This window comes from Ranitomeya variabilis, chromosome 5 (genome assembly GCF_051348905.1).
Source record: "Ranitomeya variabilis isolate aRanVar5 chromosome 5, aRanVar5.hap1, whole genome shotgun sequence".
Lineage (NCBI taxonomy): Eukaryota > Metazoa > Chordata > Amphibia > Anura > Dendrobatidae > Ranitomeya > Ranitomeya variabilis.
The window spans coordinates 527,750,271-527,760,122 of NC_135236.1; positions in this window are offsets into that span (position 1 = coordinate 527,750,271).

Genomic DNA, 9,852 nt, shown 5'->3' on the forward strand with positions numbered 1-9,852 from the left:
GTGCTAATTTACTGCGGGCAACAACAGGTACAGGGCACAAGGCATTTTTGCATGCGCTGTGGACTGGGGATTGGCATGGACTCTGCATGCACCATCAGCATCACATCCACTTTCCCTTCCCTTGCCCCTTGCCTTGCCCATTTTAAATGGACTACTGAAATATTTTAAAAGTTCAATACAAATGGATTAATTTGGGGAAAACTTGTATGTGATCAATGTGCCGAAAAAACACACTTTTAATTCAATGTAAAGTCGGCAATTTTTTTATTTTGTTTTTAGCAAATTTAATTAATAACTAGGGTAGGACACACCAAAACCAGTTCGAAGGAGCTCTCAAATGCAACAATTTTTAAATAGCATATAGAGGAGGTGTCTGACAGATAAACCACAATGTTCAATATGTGGTCTTTTTTTTATTTTTTTAAAACAAAATTACTGTCATAAAGTAACATAACGCCAAAAAAGTGGAATTTATGCCTGAAAAGCAAGGTTTTGTAGCCCACAGATAGACCGGGCGTCTGACTGAGATAACAGACTGTTGTAATATGTTGCCTGGAGTTTTTTTTTTAAATCCTAACCACAAAATACTGTATAGACCAAGGATAGCAGACAAAAAAGTGGAAAGTATGCCTGAAAAGCAAGTATTTGTACAGCACATATAGACCAGTCATCGGACGGAGATAACGGACTGTTGTAATATGTGGCCTGAAGTGTTTTACATTCTTTAACCACAAAATACTGTATAGACCAAGGGTAGCAGACAGACAAAAAAGTGAAACGTATGCCTGAAAAACAAGTATTTGGAGACCACAGATAGACCAAGCTTCTGATTGAGATAACAGACTGTTTCAATATGTGACCTGGATTTTTTTTACATTTTTTTGACCACAAAATACTGTAAAGACCAAGGGTAACAGACAAAAAAGTGGAATGTATGCCTGAAAAGCAAGTATTTGGAGACCACAGATAGACTAGGCGTCTGACTGAGATAACAGACTGTTGTAATATGTGGCCTGGAGTGTTTTACATTTTTTAACCACAAAATACTGCATAGAACAAGGGTAGCCAACAGAAAAAAAAGTGGAATGTATGCCTGAAAAGCAAGTATTTGGAGTCCACACATAGACCAGGCATCTGACTAAGACAACAGACTGTTGTAATATGTGGCCTGGAGTGTTTTACATTTTTTAACCCAAAATACTGTATAAACCAAGGGTAGCAGACAAAAAAGTGGAATGTATGCCTGAAAGCAAGTATTTGTACAGCACAGATAGACCAGGCATCTGACGGAGATAACAGACTGTTTAATATGTGGCCTGGAGTTTTTTTAATTTTTTTAACCACAACATACTGTATAAACCAAGGGTAGCAGACAAAAAAGTGGAATGTATGCCTGAAACACAAGTATTTGGAGACCACAGATAGACCGGGTGTCTGACTGAGATAACAGACTGTTTCAATACATGGACAGGATTATTTTAATTTTTTTAACCACAAAATACTGTGTAGACCAAAGGTAGCACACAAAAAAGTGGAAGAGCACAGTGATACTCGGGCGAGTACCGAGTAGTGGCGAGCATGCTCGCTCATCACTAGCAAAGAACTTGATAGTACAAATGTATCTGACAAAGATTTTTTTATTTTTTTTGGGGGGGGAATACCTTCATCTGTCCCCCTGTCTGTCATAGGTGCTTTTGAGCTGTTCTCTAAACAGTTACTTAAAGAGGTGAAGTCATTGATCTATCCACAAGATGTTTCAAATGTAAATAATGAGCACCAAGCAATGTAATGGTTGAGATCTAACCTGACTATTATTTTTTTTATTATTATTTATTTATATAGCACCATTGATTCCATGGTGCTGTACATGAGAAGGGGTTACATCAAAATACAAATATCACTTACAGCAAACAAACTAACAATGACAGACTGGTACAGAGAGATATGAACCTTGCCCTTGCGGGCTTACATTCTACAGGATTATGTGGAAGGAGACAGTAGGTAGGGGGTTACAATAACTCCGATGCTGTTGAGATGGCCGCACGGTCATAGTAGGTTGTAAGCTTTTTTGAAGAGATGGGCTTTCAGGTTCTGTCTGAAGGATCGATATGTGGTGGATAACCGGATGTGTTTTGGAACAGAATTCCAGAGAATGGTGAAATTCGGGGGAAATTTTGGAGGCATTTGGGTGAGAAGCAAATAAGCATGGAGGAGAGAAAGAGGTCTTGGGAGGACCGGAGATTATGTGAGGGAAGATATTGGGAGATTAGTTCGGAAATATATGGAGGAGAAAGGTTATGGATGGCTTTGTAGGTCAGTGTTAGTAGTTTTAACTGGATACACAAGGACATTGGGAGCCAGTGAAGGGATTTGCAAAAAGAGGAGTAGCTGGAGTGTAGCGAGGAGAGAGATTAATTAGTCAGGCAGCAGAGTTAAGGATGGACTGGAGGGTGCGAGAGTGTTAGAAGGTAGGCCACATAGGAGGATGTTGCAGTTGTTGAGGCAGAAGATGACTAGGGCTTGCACAATCATTTTGGTAGAGTGAGGGTTGAGGAAAGGACGGATCCTGGAAATATTTTTGAGCTGGAGGCGACAGGAGGTGGCGAGAGCTTGGATGTGTGGTTTGAAGGACAGGGCAGAGTCAATGTTTACTCTGAGGCAGCAGATTTGCAAGACAGCGGAAAGTGTGATTTCATTTATTTTGATAGATAGATCAGGTAACGAAGTTATGCGAGATGGAGGAAAGATAATTAGTTCAGATTTGTCCACATTGAGCTTAAGGAAGTGAGAGGAGAAGGAGGATATGGCTGATATACACTCTGGGATTCTAGACAGCAGAGAGGTGACATCTGGGCTAGAGAGGTAGATCTGAGTGTCATCAGCATATACAGTGGATACGGAAAGTATTCATACCCCTTTAAATTTTTCACTCTTTGATTGCAGCCATTTGGTAAATTTAAAAAAGATAATTTTTTTCTCATTAATATACACTCTGCACCCCATCTTCACTGAAAAAAACAGAAATGTAGTAATTTTTGCAAATTTATTAAAAATGAAAAACTGACATATCACATGGTCTTAAGTATTCAGACCCTTTGCTGAGTATTGAGTAGAAGTACCCTTTTGAGCTAGTTCAGCCATGAGTCTTCTTGAGAATGATGCAACAAGTTTTCCATACCTGGATTTGGGGATCCTCTGCCATTCTTCCTTGCAGATCCTCTCCAGTTCTGTCACTTTGGATGGTGAACATTGGTGGACACCCATTTTTAGGTCTCTCCAGAGATGCTCAATTGGGTTTAGGTCAGGGCTCTGGCTGGACCAGTCAAGAATGGTCACATAGTTGTTCTGCAGCCACTCTGTTATTTTAGCTGTGTGCTTAGGGTCAATGTCTTGTTGGAAGGTGAACCTTCGGCCAAGTCTGAGGTCCAAAGCACTCTGGAAGAGGTAATCTTCCAGGATATCTCTGTATCATGTCATGTTTCCTTCAATGACAACCAGTCGCCTTGTGCATGCAGATGAAAAACACCCCCATAGCATGATGCTGCCACCACCATGTTGCACTATTGGGATTGTATTGAGCAGTGCCTGGTTTTCTCCACACATACTGCTTAGAATTATCACCAAAAAGGTCTCTCTTTGTCTCATCAGACCAAAGAATCTTATTTCTCATAGTCTGGGAGTCCTTCATGTGTTTTTTAGCAAACTATATGCGGCCTTTCATATGTCTTGCACTGAGGAGAGGCTTAAGTTGGGCCACTCTGCCATAAAGGCCTGACTGGTGGAGGGCTACAGTGATAGTTGACTTTGTGGAGCTTTCTCCCATCTCCTTACTGCATCTCTGGAGCTCATCCACAGTGATCTTGGAGTTCTTCTTTACCTCTCTCATCAAGGCTCTTCTCCCACGATTGCTCAGTTTGGCTGGACAGCCAGACCTAGGAAGACTTCTTCTATTTAAGTATTATGGAGGCCACTGTGCTCTTAGGAACCTTGAATACTGCAGAAATTCTGTTGTAACCTTGGCCAGATCTGTGCCTTGCCACAATTCTGTTTCTGAGCTCCTTGACCAGTTCGCTTGACCTCATAATTCTCATTTGGTCTGACATGCACTGTGAGCTGTGAGGTCTTATATAGACAGGTGTGTGTCTTTCCAAATTAAGTCCTATCAGTTTAATTAAACACAGCTGGACTCCAATGAAGGAGTAGAACCATCTCAAGGAGGATCACAAGGAAATGAACAGCATGCAACTTAAATATGAGAGTCTGAGCAAAGGGTCTGAATACTTTTGACCATGTGATATTTCAGTTTTTCTTTTTTAATAAATTTACAAACATTACTACATTTTTGTTTTTTTTCAGTCAAGATGGGGTGCAGAGTGTACATTTATGATAAAAAAATGAACTTTTTTGAATTTACCAAATGGCTGCAATGAAATAAAGAGTGAAAAATGTAAAGGGGTATGAATACTTTCCGTACCCACTATAGATGGTACTGGAAGCCATAGGACTTTACGAGTTGTCCTAGGCCAAAGGTATAGATTGAGAAGAGAAGGGGTCCTAGGACAGAGCCTTGAGGGACACCAACAGAGAGAGAGGGTGAGATAAGGAGGTAGTGTGGAAATAGGAAACGCTAAATTATTATTATTATTTATTATTATAGCGCTATGGCGCTTTACATGTGAGAAGGGGTATACATAATAAAAAGAAGTACAATAATCTTGAACAATACAAGTCACAGCTGGTACAGGAGGAGAGAGGACCCTGCCCACGAGGTCTTACAATCTACAAGAGATGGGTGAGGATAAAGTAGGGGAGGATAGCGCTGGTCGTGCAGTGGTTTGGTCGATCGATGGTTACTGCAGATTGTAGGCTTGCCAGAAGAGGTGAGTCTTCAGGTTCTTTTTGAAGGTTTCAATGGAAGGTGAAAGTCTGATATGTTGTGGTAGAGATTTCCAGAGTAGGGGTGATGCGAGAGAAATCTTGTATGCGATTGTGGGAAGAGGATATACGAGGGGAGTAGAGAAGGAGATCTTGTGAGGATCGGAGGTTGCGTGCAGGAAAGTACCGGGAGACGAGGTCACAGATGTATGGAGGAGACAGGTTGTGGATGGCCTTGTATGTCATGGTTAGGCTTTTGTACTGGAGTCTCTGGGTAATGGGGAGCCAGTGAAGGGATTGACAGAGGGGAGAGGCCAGGGAATAGTGGGGGGACAGGTGGATTAGTCGGGCAGCTGAGATTAGAATAGATTGGAGGGGTGCGAGAGTGTTAGAGGGGAGGCCACAGAGCAGGAGGTTACAGTAGTCGAGGCGGGAGATGATGAGGGCATGGACCAGGGTTTTTGCAGATTCTTGGTTTAGGAATGTACGGATCCATGAAATATTTTTGAGTTGAAGGCGGCAGGAAATGGAAAGGGCTTGGATATGCGGTTTAAAAGAGAGATCAGTGTCAAGGATTACCCCGAGGCAGCGAGCTTGTGGGACTGGGGAGAGTGGGCAGCCGTTTACTGTAATGGATAGGTTCGTTGGGGGGGTCGCGCGAGATGGGGAAAGACAATGAATTTTGTTTTGTCCATGTTAAGTTTTAGAAATCTAGCGGAGAAGAAGGATGAAATAGCGGATAGACATTGAGGGATTCTGGTTAGTAGGGTGGTGATATCTGGTCCAGAGATGTAGATCTGTGTGTCATCAGCATAGAGATGATACTGAAAACCGTGAGATTCTATGAGCTGTCCCAGGCCAAAAGCGTAAATGGAGAAGAGCAGGGGCCCTAGAACTGAACCTTGCGGGACTCCGACAGATAGGGGGCGAGGTGAGGAGGTGGTGTGTGAATGGGAGATGCTGAATGTTCGGTCAATTAGGTATGACGAGATCCAGGATAGGGCCAAGTCTGTGATGCCAAGGAATGAGAGGGTCTGTAGTAATAGGGAATGGTCCACTGTGTCAAAGGCAGAGGACAGGTCCAGGAGGAGGAGGATAGAGTAGTGTTGCTTGCTCTTGACGGTTAACCCTAGAACGCGCAACCATAGAAATCTACACTTTCACGTACCTGGGGTCTTTTAGGCCTGTGTGCAAATAACATGGAATAACTCAAATAAAAATACTTTTCAAAGTTTATTTGAAATTGCAAAATAAGGATGCATTCCCATTAGCGGTGCTGGGGTCCGCCAGGAGGGGATCCGTAATGGATCTGACCTCCTGGTGACCCCAGCTAAGGAGTGTACAGATACGCGCAGATTTCCTTTCCTGGACAAATATAACAACGCTTTATTTTTTTTTTCTCTTGGCTCTGGATGTTCCTGAAAATCTATACCACATCGGATCATAGCTTCCGTAGTTTGCCTTGGCAAGCATTTTGTGTTGCTTCACTCCATCACGGTAGGCATTAAAAGTACATAGCAAAGTTCCATCAAGAATAGACGTCTCTTGTCCTTCCTGTTGGAATGGAATTCTGTATGAGTTTCACTATAAGGGCAATATAAGTATACAGTTCCTCTTTTGTTATATTTTTCCATGTTTTTTTATTTTACTGAAGCGATACGTTTTCCTTCTAAGTTAGTACACAAAACTACCTCATCTACAATATAATTTAAAAAATAATTTACAGAAACCATTTCTTGTAATCACATGTGAACCTAGTACAGGCCTAAAAGGCCCCAGGTATGTGAATATGGGGTATTCCCAAAAAAGAGTTGTTATACCGAAATGCCTGTAACATAAAAATATATGAACAACTGGAAATTACTAACAACTATATACCTGAGGAATACCGAGAGTTTCAGAATTCTAACTAAAGTAATCTTGCAGAAAATAGGAATCAATTAACCTAGCAGGCCTGCGAGGCCCCAGGTACGCATTCTAGGTTATTAATAGGTCATTGATGACCTTAGTTAGGGCAGTTTCAGTGGAGTGGTGTGACTGGAAGCCTGATTGTAAGTGGTCGAAGAGGGAGCAGGAAGATAGATGGGAGGACAGTTCAAGATAGGCGTGTTGTTCCAGTAGTTTTGAGGCATAGGGGAGAAGTGATATAGGGCGATAGCTAGATACAGAGGATGGGTCAAGAGAGGGCTTTTTGAGGATAGGTGTGATTGAGGCATGTTTAAAGCTTGGGTGGAAAACACCAGTTGTTAGTGATACATTGAAGAGATGGGTTAGAGTTGGGATGAAGACTGTGGTGTAGGGTTGAGCGAAACGGATCGGTCATTTTCAAAAGTCGCCAACTTTTGGCAAAGTCGGGTTTCACGAAACCCGATCCGATCCCAGCGCGGGATCGGCCATGCAGTACACGATTTTCACGCCAAAGTCGCGTTTCCTATGACGCTTAAAGCGCCATTTCTCAGCCAATGAAGGTGCACGCAGAGTGTGGGCAGCGTGATGACATAGGTCCTGGTCCCCACCATCTTAGAGAAGGGCATGGCAGTGATTGGCTTGCTTTCTGCGGCGTCACAGGGGCTATAAAGGGGCGTTCCCGCCCACCGCCATCTTACTGCTGCTGATCTGAGCATAGGGAGAGGATGCTGCCTCTTCGTCAGAAGCAGGGATAGCGTTAGGCAGGGTAAATTAACCCCAAAACCGCTTGTGCTGTAGAGATTTCCACTGTCCAACACCACCTTTTCTTTGCAGGGACAGTGGAGGCTAGATTTCTGTGCCACAGCTCTGTAGGTTATAAGGCTCCCTGATAGCTGCGTTGCTGTGTGTACGCCGCTGTACAAACCAACTGCTTTTTTCAAAGCACAAATCCTGTTGCTCCTTCCTTTCTGCACAGCTATGGCTACGTTCACATTTGCGTTGTGCACCGCAGCGTCGGCGCCGCAGCGCACAACGCAAACAAAAACGCAGCAAAACGCATGCACAACGCTGCGTTTTGCGCCGCATGCGTCGTTTTTTTCATTGAATTTGGACGCAGCAAAAATGCAACTTGCTGCGTCCTCTGCGCCCCGACGCGGGCGCCGCAGCGACGCATGCGGCGCAAAACGCAAGTGCGCCGCATGTCCATGCGCCCCCATGTTAAATATAGGGGCGCATGACGAATGCGGCGCCGCTGCGGCGCCCGACGCTGCGGCACTGGCCGCAAATGTGAACGTAGCCTATCTTGTTTGTTTGTCCACACTTTTGACTTTTGTGTGCAGCAGTCCTTTTTATTGCTGCCTGCCATACTTTTCTGAGATTACTGTAGGGAGATAGTAATTGTAGTACAGTCCCTTTTTTTGTTTTTTTTTTGTTATATCTCTTCAAGCCACTTTCTGCCACAGAAAATATACTCTAATACAGTGGCCCAGATTTATTCACTAGTCTCCCTGAAAAAAAAAAAGGGGGCAGATTAAGATTGGCAAATCTGCATCAGTGCCAGTCCTGTGTGTGGCATCTGTCTTTCATTTTATGCCACAGAAAACCTACTGTTATAACAGTGGGCCTGATTCTTTCACAATTCTCCCAGAAAAAATAAAAAAAGTGGGAGATTAAGATTGGCAAATCTGCATCCATGCCAGTCCTGTGTGTGGCATCTGTCTTTGTTTTTCTGCCACAGAAAACCTACTGTATAACAGTGGGGCTGATTTCTTCACAATTCTTCCAGAAAAAAAAAAAGTGGGAGATTAAGATTGGCAAATCTGCATCAGTGCCAGTCCTGTGTGTGGCATCTGTCTTTGTTTTTCTGCCACATAAAACCTACTGTATAACAGTGGGCCTGATTTCTTCACAATTCTCACAGAACAAAAAAAAAAGTGGGAGATTAAGATTGGCAAATCTGCATCAGTGCCAGTCCTGTGTGTGGCATCTGTCTTTGTTTTTCTGCCACAGAAAACCTACTGTATAACAGTGGGCCTGATTTCTTCACAATTCTCCCAGAAAAAATAAAACAAGTGGGAGATTAAGATTGGCAAATCTGCATCAGTGCCAGTCCTGTGTGTGGCATCTGTCTTTGTTTTTCTGCCACAGAAAACCTACTGTATAACAGTCGGCCTGATTTCTTCACAATTTTCACAGAACAAAAAAAAAAGTGGGAGATTAAGATTGGCAAATCTGCATCAGTGCCAGTCCTGTGTGTGGCATCTGTCTATGTTTTTCTGCCACAGAAAACCTACTGTATAACAGTGGGCCTGATTTCTTCACAATTCTCACAGAAAAAATAAAACAAGCGGGAGATTAAGATTGGCAAATCTGCATCAGTGCCAGTCCTGTGTGTGGCATCTGTCTTTCTTTTTCTGCCACAGAAAACCTACTGTATAACAGTGGGCCTGATTTCTTCACAATTCTCCCAGAAAAAAAAAAAACAAGTGGGAGATTAAGATTGGCAAATCTGCATCAGTGCCAGTCCTGTGTGTGGCATCTGTCTTTGTTTTTCTGCCACAGAAATCCTACTGTATAACAGTGGGCCTGATTTCTTCACAATTTTCACAGAACAAAAAAAACAAGTGGGAGATTAAGATTGGCAAATCTGCATCAGTGCCAGTCCTGTGTGTGGCATCTGTCTTACTTTTTCTGCCACAGAAAACCTACTGTATAACAGTGGGCCTGATTTCTTCACAATTCTCCCATAAAAAATAAAACAAGTGGGAGATTAAGATTGGCAAATCTGCATCAGTGCCAGTCCTGTGTGTGGCATCTGTCTTTTTTTTCTGCCACAGAAAACCTACTGTATAACAGTGGGCCTGATTTCTTCACCATTCTCCCAGAAAAAAGAAAAAAAGTGGGAGATTAAGATTGGCAAATCTGCATCAGTGCCAGTCCTGTGTATGGAATCTGTCTTTGTTTTTCTGCCACAGAAAACCTACAGTATAACAGTGGGCCTGATTTCTTCACAATTGTCCCAGAAAAAATAAAACAAGTGGGAGATTAAGATTGGCAAATCTGCATCAG